This window comes from Cetorhinus maximus, chromosome 9 (genome assembly GCF_964194155.1).
Source record: "Cetorhinus maximus chromosome 9, sCetMax3.hap1.1, whole genome shotgun sequence".
Classification (NCBI taxonomy): Eukaryota; Metazoa; Chordata; class Chondrichthyes; order Lamniformes; family Cetorhinidae; genus Cetorhinus; species Cetorhinus maximus.
In genome coordinates, this window is record NC_135887.1 from 66,996,529 (window position 1) to 67,013,925 (window position 17,397).

General features: G+C 50.4%; 1 protein-coding gene across 1 annotated transcript in view; it reads right to left on the reverse strand.

Moving 5' to 3' along the window:
* Positions 1–17,397, reverse strand: part of tspan4a (tetraspanin 4a) — a 619,591-nt gene that overhangs the window by 284,241 nt on the left and 317,953 nt on the right. The window lies entirely within an intron of this gene.

Consider the following 17,397-nt stretch of genomic DNA (forward strand, 5'->3'; position numbering starts at 1 on the left):
GATCAGGATCCAGACACTGTGTGTGTCACTTTGGATCAGGGACCAGTCAGTGTGTGTGTCACTTTAATCAGGGTACAATCACTGTGGGTGTCACTGTGATCAGGATAAAGTCAGTGTGTGTGTCACTGTGGATCAGGGACCAGTCAGTGTGTGTGTCACGTTAATCAGGGTACAGTCACTGTGCGTGTCACTGTGATCAGGATACAGTCAGCGTGTGTGTATCACTGTAATCAGGGTCCAATCACTGTGTGTGTCACTGTGATCAGGGTCCAGTCACTGTGTGTGTTACTGTGAATCAGGATCCAGTCAGTGTGTGTGTTAATGTGATCAGGGTCCAGTCACTGTGTGTGTCACTGTGATCAGCATCCAGTCACTGTGTGTGTCACTGTGATCAGGGTCCAGTCAGTGTGTGTGTCACTGTGGATCAGGATCCAGTCAGCGTCTGTGTCACTGTGAATCAGGGTCCAGTCAGTGTGTGTGTCACTGTGATCAGGGTCCAGTCACTGTGTGTGTTACTGTGATCAGGGTCCAGTCACTGTGTGTGTTACTGTGATCAGGATCCAGTCACTGTGTGTGTCACTGTGGATCAGGATCCAGTCACAGTGTGTGTCACTGTGAACAGGATCCTGTCACTGTGTGTGTGACTGTGATCAAAATCCAGTCACTGTATGTGTCACTGTGGATCTGGATCCAGTCACTGTGTCTGTCACTGTGGGTCAGGGTCCAGTCACAGTATGTGTCACTGTGATCAGGGTCCAGTCAGTGTGTGTGTCACTGTGATCAGGGTCCAGTCAGTGTGTGTGTCACTGTGATCAAGGTCCAGTCACTGTGTGTGTCACTGTGGATCAGGGTCCGGTCAGTGTGTGTGTCACTGTGATCAGGATCCAGTCAGTGTGTGTGTCACTGTGATCAGGGTGCAGTCACTGTGGGTATAACTGTGTTCAGGGTCCAGTCAGTGTGTGTGTCACTGTGATCAGGGTCCAGTCACTGTGTGTGTCACTGTGGATCAGGATCCAGTCAGTGTGTGTGTCACTGTGAATCAGGATCCAGTCAGTGAGTGTGTCACTGTGGATCAGTATCCAGTCACTGTGTGTGTCACTGTGGATCAGGATCCAGTCAGTGTGTGTGTCAATGTGATCAGGATCCAGTCAGTGTGTGTGTATCAGTGTGATCAGGGTCCAATCACCGAGTGTGTCACTGTAATCAGGGTCCAGTCACTTTGTGTGTGACTGTGAATCAGGATCCAGTCAGTGTGTGTGTTACTGTGATCAGGGTCCAGTCACGGTTTGTGTCACTGTGGATCAGGATCCAGTCACTGTGTGTGTCACTGTGATCAGCATCCAGTCACTGTGTGTGTCACTGTGGATCAGCATCCAGTCACTGTGTATGTCTCTGTGGGTCAGGATCGAGTCAGTGTGTGTGTCACTGTGATCAGGGTCCAGTCACTGTGTTTGTTACTGCGGATCAGGATCCAGTCAGTGGGTGTGTTACTGTGATCAGGATCCAGTCACTGTGTGTGTCACTGTGGATCAAGATCCAGTCAGTGTGTGTGTCACTGTGATCAGGGTCCAGTCAGTGTGTGTGTCACTGTGATCCGGATCCAGTCACTGTGTGTGTCACTGTGATCAGGATCCAGTCACTGTGTGTGTCACTATGATCAGGGTCCAGTCACCAGGTGTGTCACTGTGATTAGGGTCCAGTCAGTGTGTGTCTCACTGTGATTAGGGTCCAGTCACTGTGTGTGTCACTGTGGATCAGGATCCAGTCAGTGTGTGTGTTACTGTGATCAGGATTTAGTTACTGCGTGTGTCACTGTGGATCAGGATCCAGTCAGTGTGTGTGTCACTGTGATCAGGTTCCAGTCAGTGTGTGTGTCACTGTGATCAGGATCCAGTCACTGTGTGTGTCACTGTGATCAGGAGGCAGTCACTGTGTGTGTCACTATGATCAGGGCCCAGTCACCATGTGTGTCACTGTGATTAGGGTCCAGTCAGTGTGTGTGTCACTGTGATTAGGGTCCAGTCACTGTGTGTGTCACTGTGATCAGGATCCAGTCACTGTGTGTGTCACTGTGGATCAGGATCCAGTCACTGTGTGTGACTCTGTGGGTCTGGATCCAGTCAGTGTGTGTGTCACTGTGATCAGGATACAGTCACTGTGTGTGTCACTGTGATCAGGGTCCAGTCACTGTGTGTGTCACTGTGATCCGGATCCAGTCACTGTGTGTGTCACTGTGATCAGGGTCCAGTCACTGTGATCAAGTTCAAGTCTCTGTGATCAGGGTCCAGCCACTGTGTGTGCTAATGTGTATCAGGATCCAGTCACTGTGTGTGTCACTGTGATCAGGATCCAATCAGTGTATGTGTCACTGTGATCAGTGTCCAGTCACTGTGTGTGTCACTGTGATCAGGGTCCTGTCACTGTGTGTGTCACTGTGATCAGGATTCAGTCAGTTTGTGTGTCACTGTGATCAGGGTCCAGACACTTTGTGTGTCACTGTGATCAGGATCCATTCAGTGTGTGTGTTACTGTGATCAGGGTCCAGTAACTGTGTGTGTCACTGTGGTTCAGGATCCAGTCACTGTGTGTGTCTCTGTGGGTCAGGATCCAGTCAGTGTGTGTGTCACTGTGATCAGGGTCCAGTCACTGTGTGTGTCACTATGTTCAGGGTCCAGTCACCATGTGTGTCACTGTGATTAGGGTCCAGTCACTGTGTGTGTCACTGTGATTAGGGTCCAGTCACTGTGTGTGTCTCTGTGGGTCACGATACAGTCAGTGTGTGTGTCACTGTGATCAGGATACAGTCAGTGTGTGTGTCACTGTGATCAGGGTCCAGTCACTGTGTGTGTCACTGTGATCCGGATCCAGTCACTGTGTGTGTCACTGTGATCAGGATCCAATCAGTGTATGTGTCACTGTGATAAGGGTCCAGTCACTGTGTGTGTCACTGTGATCAGGGTCCAGTCACTGTGTGTGTCACTGTGATCAGGATCCAGTCACTTTGTGTGTCACTGTGATCAGGGTCCAGTCACTGTGTGTGTCACTGTGATCACGATCCAGTCAGTGTGTGCGTTACTGTGATCATGGTCCAGTAACTGTGTGTGTCACTGTGGATCAGGATCCAGTCACTGTGTGTGTCTCTGTGGGGCAGGATCCAGTCAGTGTGTGTGTCACTGTGATCAGGGTCCAGTCACTTTGTGTGTCACTGTGGATCAGGGTCCAGTCAGTGTGTGTGTCACTGTGATCAGGGTCCAGTCACTGTGTGTGTCACTTTGGAATAGGATACAGTCAGTGTGTGTGTTACTGTGATCAGGATCCAGTCACTGTGTGTGTCACTGTGGATCAGGATCCAGTCAGTGTGTGTGTTATTGTGATCAGGATCCAGTCGCTGTGTGTGTCACTGTTGATCGGGATCCAGTCAGTGTGTGTGTTACTGTGATCGGGATCCAGTCAGTCTGTGTGTCACTGTGGATCAGGATCCAGTTAGTGTGTGTGTTACTGTGATCAGGATCCAGTCACTGCGTGTCTCAAGGTGGATCAGGATCCAGTCAGTGTGTGTGTCACTGTGATCACGGTGCAGTCACTGTGTGTGTCACTGTGATCAGGATCCAGTCACTGTGTGTGTCACTGTGACCAGGATCCAGTCACTGTGTGTGTCACTATGATCAGGGTCCAGTCACTGTGTGTACACCGTGATTAGGGTCCGGCCAGTGTGTGTGTCACTGTGATTAGGGCCCAGTCACTATGTGTGTCACTGTGATCGGGATCCAGTCACTGTGTGTGTCACTGTGGATCAGGATCCAGTCAGTGTGTGTGTCTCTGTGGGTCAGGATCCAGTCAGTGTGTGTGTCACTGTGATAAGGGTCCAGTCACTGTGTGTGTCACTGCGGATCAGGGTACAGTCAGTGTGTGAGTCACTGTGATCAGGGTCCAGTCACTGTGTGTGTCACTGTGGATCAGGATACAGTCAGTGTGTGTGTTACTGTGATCAGGATCCAGTCACTGTGTGTGTCACTGTGTATCAGGATCCAGTCAGTGTGTATGTCACTGTGATCAGGGTCCAGTCACTGTGTGTGTCACTGTGATCAGGATACAGTCACTGTGTGTGTTACTGTGATCAGGGTCCAGTCACTGTGTGTGTCACTGTGATCAGTGTCCAGTCACTGTGTGTGTCACTGTGATCAGGATCCAGACACTGTGTGTGTCACTTTGGATCAGGGACCAGTCAGTGTGTGTGTCACTTTAATCAGGGTACAATCACTGTGGGTGTCACTGTGATCAGGATAAAGTCAGTGTGTGTGTCACTGTGGATCAGGGACCAGTCAGTGTGTGTGTCACGTTAATCAGGGTACAGTCACTGTGCGTGTCACTGTGATCAGGATACAGTCAGCGTGTGTGTATCACTGTAATCAGGGTCCAATCACTGTGTGTGTCACTGTGATCAGGGTCCAGTCACTGTGTGTGTTACTGTGAATCAGGATCCAGTCAGTGTGTGTGTTAATGTGATCAGGGTCCAGTCACTGTGTGTGTCACTGTGATCAGCATCCAGTCACTGTGTGTGTCACTGTGATCAGGGTCCAGTCAGTGTGTGTGTCACTGTGGATCAGGATCCAGTCAGCGTCTGTGTCACTGTGAATCAGGGTCCAGTCAGTGTGTGTGTCACTGTGATCAGGGTCCAGTCACTGTGTGTGTTACTGTGATCAGGGTCCAGTCACTGTGTGTGTTACTGTGATCAGGATCCAGTCACTGTGTGTGTCACTGTGGATCAGGATCCAGTCACAGTGTGTGTCACTGTGAACAGGATCCTGTCACTGTGTGTGTGACTGTGATCAAAATCCAGTCACTGTATGTGTCACTGTGGATCTGGATCCAGTCACTGTGTCTGTCACTGTGGGTCAGGGTCCAGTCACAGTATGTGTCACTGTGATCAGGGTCCAGTCAGTGTGTGTGTCACTGTGATCAGGGTCCAGTCAGTGTGTGTGTCACTGTGATCAAGGTCCAGTCACTGTGTGTGTCACTGTGGATCAGGGTCCGGTCAGTGTGTGTGTCACTGTGATCAGGATCCAGTCAGTGTGTGTGTCACTGTGATCAGGGTGCAGTCACTGTGGGTATAACTGTGTTCAGGGTCCAGTCAGTGTGTGTGTCACTGTGATCAGGGTCCAGTCACTGTGTGTGTCACTGTGGATCAGGATCCAGTCAGTGTGTGTGTCACTGTGAATCAGGATCCAGTCAGTGAGTGTGTCACTGTGGATCAGTATCCAGTCACTGTGTGTGTCACTGTGGATCAGGATCCAGTCAGTGTGTGTGTCAATGTGATCAGGATCCAGTCAGTGTGTGTGTATCAGTGTGATCAGGGTCCAATCACCGAGTGTGTCACTGTAATCAGGGTCCAGTCACTTTGTGTGTGACTGTGAATCAGGATCCAGTCAGTGTGTGTGTTACTGTGATCAGGGTCCAGTCACGGTTTGTGTCACTGTGGATCAGGATCCAGTCACTGTGTGTGTCACTGTGATCAGCATCCAGTCACTGTGTGTGTCATTGTGATCAAGGTCCAGTCAGTGTGTGTGTTACTGTGATCAGGGTCCAGTCACTGTGTTTGTAACTGTGATCAGGGTCCAGTCACTGTGTGTGTCACTGTGGATCAGGATCCAGTCACTGTGTGTGTCACTGTGATCAGGATCCAGTCACTGTGTGTGTCACTGTGGATCAGGGACCAGTCAGTGTGTGTGTCACTTTAATCAGGGTACAGTCACTGTGCGTGTCACTGTGATCAGGATACAGTCCGTGTGTGTGTCACTGTGGATCAGGGACCAGTCAGTGTGTGTGTCACTTTAATCAGGGTACAGTCACTGTGCGTGTCACTGTGATCAGGATACAGTCAGTGTGTGTGTATCACTGTGATCAGGGTCCAATCACTGTGTGTGTCACTGTGATCAGGGTCCAGTCACTGTGTGTGTTACTGTGAATCAGGATCCAGTCAGTGTGTGTGTTACTGTGATCAGGGTCCAGTCACTGTGTGTGTCACTGTGATCAGCATCCAGTCACTGTGTGTGTCACTGTGATCAGGGTCCAGTCAGTGTGTGTGTCACTGTGGATCAGGATCCAGTCAGTCTGTGTGTCACTGTGGATCAGGATCCAGTCAGCGTGTGTGTCACTGTGAATCATGGTCCAGTCAGTGTGTGTGTCACTGTGGATCAGGATCCAGTCAGTCTGTGTGTCACTGTGGATCAGGATCCAGTCAGTGTGTGTGTCACTGTGAACAGGGTCAAGTCACTGTGTGTGTCACTGTGATCAGTATCCAGTCAGTGTGTGTGTTACAGTGATCAGGGTCCAGTCACGGTGTGTGTCACTGTGCATCAGGATCCAGTCAGTGTGTGTGTCACTGTGATCAGCATCCAGTCAGTGTGTGTGTCACTGTGATCAGGGTCCAGTCAGTGTGTGTGTTACTGTGATCAGGGACCAGTCACTGTGTGTGTTACTGTGATCAGGGTCCAGTCACTGTGTGTGTCACTGTGGATCAGGATCCAGTCACTGTGTGTGTCACTGTGATCAAGGTCCAGTCACTGTGTGTGTCACTGTGGATCAGGGTCCGGTCAGTGTGTGTGTCACTGTGATCAGGATCCAGTCAGTGTGTGTGTCACTGTGATCAGGGTGCAGTCACTGTGGGTATAACTGTGTTCAGGGTCCAGTCAGTGTGTGTGTCACTGTGATCAGGGTCCAGTCACTGTGTGTGTCACTGTGGATCAGGATCCAGTCAGTGTGTGTGTCACTGTGAATCAGGGTCCAGTCAGTGAGTGTGTCACTGTGATCAGCGTCCAGGCACTGTGTGTGTCACTGTGGATCAGGATCCAGTCAGTGTGTGTGTCACTGTGAATCAGGGGCCAGTCAGTCTGTGTGTCACTGTGGATCAGGATCCAGTCAGTTTGTGTGTCACTGTGGATCAGTATCCAGTCACTGTGTGTGTCACTGTGGATCAGGATCCAGTCAGTGTGTGTGTCAGTGTGATCAGGGCCCAGTCAGTGTGTGTGTCACTGTGATCAGGATCCAGTCACTCTGTGTGTCACTGTGATCAGGATCCTGTCACTGTGTGTGTCACTATGATCAGGGTCCAGTCACTGTGTGTGTCACAGTGATTAGGGTCCAGTCAGTGTGTGTGTCACTGTGATTAGGGTACAGTCACTGTGTGTGTCACTGTGGATCAGGATCCAGTCAGTGTGTGTGTTACTGTGATCAGGATCCAGTCACTGCGTGTGTCACTGTGGATCAGGATCCAGTCAGTGTGTGTGTAACTGTGATCAGGGTCCAGTCAGTGTGTGTGTCACTGTGATCAGGATCCAGTCACTGTGTGTGTCACTGTGATCCGCATCCAGTCACTGTGTGTGTCACTATGATCAGGGTCCAGTCACCATGTGTGTCACTGTGTTTAGGGTCCATCAGTGTGTGTGTCACTGTGATTAGGGTCCAGTCAGTGTGTGTGTTACTGTGATCAGGATCCAGTCACTGTGTGTGTCACTGTGGATCAGGATCCAGTCAGTGTGTGTGTTACTGTGATCAGGATCCAGTCAGTCTGTGTGTCACTGTGGATCAGGATCCAGTCAGTGTGTGTGTGTTACTGTGATCAGGATCCAGTCACTGCGTCTCTCACTCTGGACCAGGATCCAGTCACTGTGTGTGTCACTGTGATCAGGGTCCAGTCACTGTGTGTGTCACTGTGATCAGGATCCAGTCACTGTGTGTGTCACTGTGATCAGGATCCAGTCACTGTGTGTGTCACTGTGATCAGTGTCCAGTTACTGTGTGTGTCAATGTGATCAGGATCCAGTCAGTTTGTGAGTCACTGTGATCAGGGTCCAGTCACTGTGTGTGTCACTGTGATCAGGATCCAGTCAGTGTGTCTGTTACTGTGATCAGGGTCCAGTAACTGTGTGTCTCACTGTGGATCAGGATCCAGTCACTGTGTGTGTCTCTGTGGGTCAGGATCCAGTCAGTGTGTGTGTCACTGTGATCAGGGTCCAGTCACTGTGTGTGTCACTGCGGATCAGGGTCCAGTCAGTGTGTGTGTCACTGTGATCAGGATCCAGTCACTGTGTGTGTCACTGTGGATAAGGATCCAGTCAGTGTGTGTGTTACTGTGATCAGGATCCAGTCACTGTGTGTGTCACTGTGGATCAGGATCCAGTCAGTGTGTGTGTTACTGTGATCAGAATCCAGTCAGTCTGTGTGTCATTGTGGATCAGGATCCAGTTAGTGTGTGTGTTACTGTGATCAGTATCCAGTCACTGCGTGTCTCACTGTGGATCAGGATCCAGTCAGTGTGTGTGTCACTGTGATCAGGGTCCAGTCACTGTGTGTGTCACTGTGATCAGGATCCAGTCACTGTGTGTGTCACTGTGATCAGGATCCAGTCACTGTGTGTGTCACTATGATCAGGGTCCAGTCACTGTTTGTACACTGTGATTAGGGTCCGGCCAGTGTGTGTGTCACTGTGATTAGGGTCCAGTCACTTTGTGTGTCACTGTGATCGGGTTCCAGTCACTGTGTGTGTCACTGTGATCAGGATCCAGTCACTGTGCGTGTCACTGTGATCAGGGTCCAGTCACTGTGTGTGTCACTGTGATCAATGTCCAGTCACTGTGTGTGTCACTGCAGATCAGGCTCCAGTCAGTGTGTGTGTCACTGTGACGAGGGTCCAGTCACTGTGTGTGTCACTTTGGATCAGGATACAGTCAGTGTGTGTGTTACTGTGATCAGGATCCAGTCACTTTTTGTGTCACTGTGGATCAGGATCCAGTCAGTGTGTGTGTTACTGTGATCAGGATCCAGTCACTGCGTGTGTCACTGTGGATCAGGATCCAGTCAGAGTGTGTGTCACTGTGATCAGGGTCCAGTCACTGTGTGTGTCACTGTGCTCAGGATCCAGTCACTGTGTGTGTCACTGTGATCCGGATCCAGTCACTGTGTGTGTCACTATGATCAGGGTCCAGTCACCATGTGTGTCACTGTGATTAGGGTCCAGTCAGTGTGTGTGTTACTGTGATCAGGATCCAGTGAGTCTGTGTGTCACTGTGGATCAGGATCCAGTCAGTGTGTGTGTGTTACTGTGATCAGGATCCAGTCACTGCGTCTCTCACTCTGGACCAGGATCCAGTTCGTGTGTGTGTCACTGTGATCAGGGTCCAGTCACTGTGTGTGTCACTGTGATCAGGATCCAGTCACTGTGTGTGTCACTGTGATCAGTATCCAGTCACTGTGTGTCACTATGATCAGGGTCCAGTCACTGTGTGTGTCACTGTGATTAGGGTCCAGCCAGTGTGTGTGTCACTGTGATTAGGGTCCAGTCACTTTGTGTGTCACTGTGATCGCGATCCAGTCACTGTGTGTGTCACTGTGGATCAGGATCCAGTCACTGTGTGTGTCTCTGTGGGTCAGGATCCAGTCAGTGTGTGTGTCACTGTGATCAGGGTCCAGTCACTGTGTGTGTCACTGCGGATCAGGATCCTGTCAGTGTGTGTGTTACTGTGATCAGGATCCAGTCACTGTGTGTGTCACTGTGGATCAGGATCCAGTCACTGTGTGTGTCACTGTAATCAGGATCCAGTCACTGTGTGTGTCACTATGATCAGGGTCCAGTCACCATGTGTGTCACTGTGATTAGGGTACAGTCAGTGTGTGTGTCACTGTGATCAGGGTCCAGTCACTGTGTGTGTCACTGTGGATCAGGATCCAGTCAGTGTGTGTGTTACTGTGATCAGGATCCAGTCCCTGCGTGTGTCACTGTTGATCAGGATCCAGTCAGTGTGTGTGTCACTGTGATCAGGGCCCAGTCAGTGTGTGTGTCACTGTGATCAGGATACAGTCACTGTGTGTGTCACTGTGAATCAGGACCCAGTCACTGTGTGTATCTCTGTCGGACAGGATCCAGTCAGTGTGTGAGTCACTGTGATCAGGGTCCAGTCACTGTGTGTGTCACTGCGGATCAGGATCCAGTCATTCTGTGTGTTACTGTGATCAGGATCCAGTCACTGTGTGTGTCACTGTGGATCAGGATCCAGTCAGTGTGTGTGTTACTGTGATCAGGATCCAGTCACTGTGTGTGTCACTGTGGATCAGGATCCAGTCACTGTGTGTGTTACTGTGATCAGGATCCAATCAGTCTGCGTGTCATTGTGGATCAGGATCCAGTTAGTATGTCTGTTACTGTGATCAGGATCCAGTCACTGCGTGTCTCAATGTGGATCAGGATTCCGTCAGTGTGTGTGTCACTGTGATCAGGGTCCAGTCACTGTGTGTGTCACTGTGATCAGGATCCAGTAACTGTGCGTGTCACTGTGATCAGGATCCAGTCACTGTGTGTGTCACTATGATCAGGGTCCAGTCACTGTGTGTACACTGTGATTAGGGTCCGGCCAGTGTGTGTGTCACTGTGATTAGGGTCCAGTCACTTTGTGTGTCACTGTGATCGGGTTCCAGTCACTGTGTGTGTCACTGTGATCAGGATCCAGTCACTGTGCGTGTCACTGTGATCAGGGTCCAGTCACTGTGTGTGTCACTGTGATCAGTGTCTAGTCACTGTGTGTGTCACTGCAGATCAGGCTCCAGTCAGTGTGTGTGTCACTGTGACGAGGGTCCAGTCACTGTGTGTGTCACTTTGGATCAGGATACAGTCAGTGTGTGTGTTACTGTGATCAGGATCCAGTCACTTTTTGTGTCACTGTGGATCAGGATCCAGTCAGTGTGTGTGTTAATGTGATCAGGATCCAGTCACTGTGTGTGTCACTGTGGATCAGGATCCAGTCAGTGTGTGTGTTACTGTGATCAGGATCCAGTCAGTCTGTGTGTCACTGTGGATCAGGATCCAGTCAGTGTGTGTGTGTTACTGTGATCAGGATCCAGTCACTGCGTCTCTCACTCTGGACCAGGATCCAGTCAGTGTGTGTGTCACTGTGATCAGGGTCCAGTCACTGTGTGTGTCACTGTGATCAGGATCCAGTCACTGTGTTTGTCACTGTGATCAGTATCCAGTCACTGTGTGTCACTATGATCAGGGTCCATTCACTGTGTGTGTCACTGTGATTAGGGTCCAGCCAGTGTGTGTGTCACTGTGATTAGGGTCCAGTCACTTTGTGTGTCACTGTGATCGCGATCCAGTCACTGTGTGTGTCACTGTGGATCAGGATCCAGTCACTGTGTGTGTCACTGCGGATCAGGATCCAGTCAGTGTGTGTGTCACTGTGATCAGGGTCCAGTCACTGTGTGTGTCACTGCGGATCAGGATCCAGTCAGTGTGTGTGTTACTGTGATCAGGATCCAGTCACTGTGTGTGTCACTATGATCAGGGTCCAGTCACCATGTTTGTCACTGTGATTAGGGTCCAGTCACTGTGTGTGTCACTGTGGATCAGGATCCAGTCAGTGTGTGTGTTACTGTGATCAGGATCCAGTCCCTGCATGTGTCACTGTGGATCAGGATCCAGTCAGTGTGTGTGTCACTGTGATCAGGGCCCAGTCAGTGTGTGTGTCACTGTGATCAGGATACAGTCACTGTGTGTGTCACTGTGGATCAGGATCCAGTCACTGTGTGTATCTCTGTGGGTCAGGATCCAGTCAGTGTGTGTGTCACTGTGATCAGGGTCCAGTCACTGTGTGTGTCACTGCGGATCAGGATCCAGTCATTCTGTGTGTTACTGTGATCAGGATCCAGTCACTGTGTGTGTCACTGTGGATCAGGATCCAGTCAGTGTGTGTGTCAGTGTGATCAGGGCCCAGTCAGTGTGTTTGTCACTGTGATCAGGATCCAGTCACTGTGTGTGTCACTGTGATCAGGATCCTGTGACTGTGTGTGTCACTATGATCAGGGTCCAGTCACTGTGTCTGTCACAGTGATTAGGGTCCAGTCAGTGTGTGTGTCACTGTGATTAGGGTACAGTCACTGTGTGTGTCACTGTGGATCAGGATCCAGTCAGTGTGTGTGTTACTGTGATCAGGATCCAGTCACTGCGTGTGTCACTGTGGATCAGGATCCAGTCAGTGTGTGTGTCACTGTGATCAGGATCCAGTCACTGTGTGTGTCACTGTGATCTGCATCCAGTCACTGTGTGTGTCACTATGATCAGGGTCCAGTCACCATGTGTGTCACTGTGTTTAGGGTCCATCAGTGTGTGTGTCACTGTGATTAGGGTCCAGTCAGTGTGTGTGTTACTGTGATCAGGATCCAGTCACTGTGTGTGTCACTGTGGATCAGGATCCAGTCAGTGTGTGTGTTACTGTGATCAGGATCCAGTCAGTCTGTGTGTCACTGTGGATCAGGATCCAGTCAGTGTGTGTGTGTTACTGTGATCAGGATCCAGTCACTGCGTCTCTCACTCTGGACCAGGATCCAGTCACTGTGTGTGTCACTGTGATCAGGGTCCAGTCACTGTGTGTGTCACTGTGATCAGGATCCAGTCACTGCGTGTGTCACTGTGATCAGGATCCAGTCACTGTGTGTGTCACTGTGATCAGTGTCCAGTTACTGTGTGTGTCAATGTGATCAGGATCCAGTCAGTTTGTGTGTCACTGTGATCAGGGTCCTGTCACTGTGTGTGTCACTGTGATCAGGATCCAGTCAGTGTGTCTGTTACTGTGATCAGGGTCCAGTAACTGTGTGTCTCACTGTGGATCAGGATCCAGTCACTGTGTGTGTCTCTGTGGGTCAGGATCCAGTCAGTGTGTGTGTCACTGTGATCAGGGTCCAGTCACTGTGTGTGTCACAGCGGATCAGGGTCCAGTCAGTGTGTGTGTCACTGTGATCAGGATCCAGTCACTGTGTGTGTCACTGTGGATAAGGATCCAGTCAGTGTGTGTGTTACTGTGATCAGGATCCAGTCACTGTGTGTGTCACTGTGGATCAGGATCCAGTCAGTGTGTGTGTTACTGTGATCAGGATCCAGTCAGTCTGTGTGTCATTGTGGATCAGGATCCAGTTAGTGTGTGTGTTACTGTGATCAGTATCCAGTCACTGCGTGTCCCACTGTGGATCAGGATCCAGTCAGTGTGTGTGTCACTGTGATCAGGGTCCAGTCACTGTGTGTGTCACTGTGATCAGGATCCAGTCACTGTGTGTGTCACTGTGATCAGGATCCAGTCACTGTGTGTGTCACTATGATCAGGGTCCAGTCACTGTGTGTACACTGTGATTAGGGTCCGGCCAGTGTGTGTGTCACTGTGATTAGGGTCCAGTCACTTTGTGTGTCACTGTGATCGGGTTCCAGTCACTGTGTGTGTCACTTTGATCAGGATCCAGTCACTGTGCGTGTCACTGTGATCAGGGTCCAGTCACTGTGTGTGTCACTGTGATCAATGTCCAGTCACTGTGTGTGTCACTGCAGATCAGGCTCCAGTCAGTGTGTGTGTCACTGTGACGAGGGTCCAGTCACTGTGTGTGTCACTTTGGATCAGGATACAGTCAGTGTGTGTGTTACTGTGATCATGATCCAGTCACTTTTTGTGTCACTGTGGATCAGGATCCAGTCAGTGTGTGTGTTACTGTGATCAGGATCCAGTCACTGTGTGTGTCACTGTGGATCAGGATCCAGTCAGTGTGTGTGTTACTGTGATCAGGATCCAGTCAGTCTGTGTGTCACTGTGGATCAGGATCCAGTCAGTGTGTGTGTGTTACTGTGATCAGGATCCAGTCACTGCGTCTCTCACTCTGGACCAGGATCCAGTCAGTGTGTGTGTCACTGTGATCAGGGTCCAGTCACTGTGTGTGTCACTGTGATCAGGATCCAGTCACTGTGTGTGTCACTGTGATCAGTATCCAGTCACTGTGTGTCACTATGATCAGGGTCCAGTCACTGTGTGTGTCACTGTGATTAGGGTCCAGCCAGTGTGTGTGTCACTGTGATTAGGGTCCAGTCACTTTGTGTGTCACTGTGATCGCGATCCAGTCACTGTGTGTGTCACTGTGGATCAGGATCCAGTCACTGTGTGTGTCTCTGTGGGTCAGGATCCAGTCAGTGTGTGTGTCACTGTGATCAGGGTCCAGTCACTGTGTGTGTCACTGCGGATCAGGATCCTGTCAGTGTGTGTGTTACTGTGATCAGGATTCAGTCACTGTGTGTGTCACTGTGGATCAGGATCCAGTCACTGTGTGTGTCACTGTGATCAGGATCCAGTCACTGTGTGTGTCACTATGATCAGGGTCCAGTCACCATGTGTGTCACTGTGATTAGGGTACAGTCAGTGTGTGTGTCACTGTGATTAGGGTCCAGTCACTGTGTGTGTCACTGTGGATCAGGATCCAGTCAGTGTGTGTGTTACTGTGATCAGGATCCAGTCCCTGCGTGTCTCACTGTGGATCAGGATCCAGTCAGTGTGTGTGTCACTGTGATCAGGGCCCAGTCAGTGTGTGTGTCACTGTGATCAGGAAACAGTCACTGTGTGTGTCACTGTGAATCAGGATCCAGTCACTGTGTGTATCTCTGTGGGTCAGGATCCAGTCAGTGTGTGTGTCACTGTGATCAGGGTCCAGTCACTGTGTGTGTCACTGCGGATCAGGATCCAGTCATTCTGTGTGTTACTGTGATCAGGATCCAGTCACTGTGTGTGTCACTGTGGATCAGGATCCAGTCAGTGTGTGTGTCACTGTGATCAGGGTCCTGTCAGTGTGTGTGTCACTGTGATCAGGATCCAGTCACTGTGTGTGTCACTGTGATCAGTATCCTGTCACTGTGTGTGTCACTATGATCAGGGTCCAGTCACTGTGTGTGTCACTGTGATTAGGGTCCAGTCAGTGTGTGTGTCACTGTGATTAGGGTACAGTCACTGTGTGTGTCACTGTGGATCAGGATCCAGTCAGTGTGTGTGTTACTGTGATCAGGATCCAGTCACTGCGTGTGTCACTGTGGATCAGGATCCAGTCAGTGTGTGTGTCACTGTGATCAGGGTCCAGTCAGTGTGTGTGTCACTGTGATCAGGATCCAGTCACTGTGTGTGTCACTGTGATCCGGATCCAGTCACTGTGTGTGTCACTATGATCAGGGTCCAGTCACCATGTGTGTCACTGTGTTTAGGGTCCAGTCAGTGTGTGTGTCACTGTGATTAGGGTCCAGTCAGTGTGTGTGTTACTGTGATCAGGATCCAGTCACTGTGTGTGTCACTGTGGATCAGCATCCAGTCAGTGTGTGTGTTACTGTGATCAGGATCCAGTCAGTCTGTGTGTCACTGTGGATCAGGATCCAGTCAGTGTGTTTGTGTTACTGTGGTCAGGATCCAGTCACTGCGTCTCTCACTCTGGGCCAGGATCCAGTCAGTGTGTGTGTCACTGTGATCAGGGTCCAGTCACTGTGTGTGTCACTGTGATCAGGATCCAGTCACTGTGTGTGTCACTGTGATCAGGATCCAGTCACTGTGTGTCACTATGATCAGGGTCCAGTCACTGTGTGTGTCACTGTGATTAGGGTCCAGCCAGTGTGTGTGTCACTGTGATTAGGGTCCAGTCACTTTGTGTGTCACTGTGATCGGGATCCAGTCACTGTGTGTGTCACTGTGGATCAGGATCCAGTCATTGTGTGTGTCTCTGTGGGTCAGGATCCAGTCAGTGTGTGTGTCACTGTGATCAGGGTCCAGTCAGTGTGTGTGTCACTGTGATCAGGATCCAGTCACTGTGTGTGTCACTGTGATCAGGATCCAGTCACTGTGTGTGTCACTATGATCAGGGTCCAGTCACCATGTGTGTCACTGTGATTAGGGTCCAGTCAGTGTGTGTGTCACTGTGATTAAGGTCCACTCACTGTGTGTGTCACTGTGGATCAGGATCCAGTCAGTGTGTGTGTTACTGTGATCAGGATCCAGTCCCTGCGTGTGTCACTGTGGATCAGGATCCAGTCAGTGTGTGTGTCACTGTGATCAGGGCCCAGTCAGTGTGTGTGTCACTGTGATCAGGATCCAGTCACTGTGTGTGTCACTGTGATCAGGATCCAGTCACTGTGTGTGTCACTATGATCAGGGTCCAGTCACCATGTGTGTCACTGTGATTAGGGTCCAGTCAGTGTGTGTGTCACTGTGATTAGGGTCCAGTCACTGTGTGTGTCACTGTGATCAGGATCCAGTCACTGTGTGTGTCACTGTGGATCAGGATCCAGTCACTGTGTGTGTCTCTGTGGGTCAGGATCCAGTCAGTGTGTGTGTCACTGTGATCAGGGTCCAGTTACTGTGTGTGTCACTGCGGATCAGGATCCAGTCAGTCTGTGTGTTACTGTGATCAGGATCCAGTCAGTGTGTGTGTCACTGTGGATCAGGATCCAGTCAGTGTGTGTGTCACTGTGATCAGGGTCCAGTCAGTGTGTGTGTCACTGTGATCAGGATCCAGTCACTGTGTGTGTAACTGTGATCAGGATCCAGTCACTGTGTGTGTCACTATGATCAGGGTCCAGTCACTGTGTGTGTCACTGTGATTAGGGTCCAGTCAGTGTGTGTGTCACTGTGATCAGGATACAGTCACTGTGTGTGTCACTGTGATCAGGATCCAGTCACTGTGTATGTCACTTTGATCAGGGTCCAGTCACCATGTGTGTCACTGAGATTAGGGTCCAGTCAGTGTGTGTGTCACTGTGATTAGGGTCCAGTCACTGTGTGTGTCACTGTGATCAGTATCCAGTCACTGTGTGTGTCAATGTGGATCAGGATCCAGTCTTTGTGTGTGTCTCTGTGGGTCAGGAACCAGTCAGTGTGTGTGTCACTGTGATCAGGGTCCAGTCACTGTGTGTGTCACTGCGGATCAGGATCCAGTCATTCTGTGTGTTACTGTGATCAGGATCCAGTCACTCTGTGTGTCACTGTGGATCAGGATCCAGTCAGTGTGTGTGTCACTGTGATCAGGGTCCAGTCAGTGTGTGTGTCACTGTGATCAGGATCCAGTCACTGTGTGTGTCACTGTGATCAGGATCCTGTCACTGTGTGTGTCACTATGATCAGGGTCCAGTCACTGTGTGTGTCACTGTGATTAGGGTCCAGTCAGTGTGTGTGTCACTGTGATTAGGGTACAGTCACTGTGTGTGTCACTGTGGATCAGGATCCAGTCAGTGTGTGTTACTGTGATCAGGATCCAGTCACTGCGTGTGTCACTGTGGATCAGGATCCAGTCAGTGTGTGTGTCACTGTGATCAGGGTCCAGTCAGTGTGTGTGTCACTGTGATCAGGATCCAGTCACTGTGTGTGTCACTGTGATCCGGATCCAGTCACTGTGTGTGTCACTATGATCAGGGTCCAGTCACCATGTGTGTCACTGTGTTTAGGGTCCAGTCAGTGTGTGTGTCACTGTGATTAGGGTCCAGTCACTGTGTGTGTCACTGTGATCAGGATCCAGTCACTGTGTGTGTCACTGTGGATCAGGATCCAGTCACTGTGTGTGTCTCTG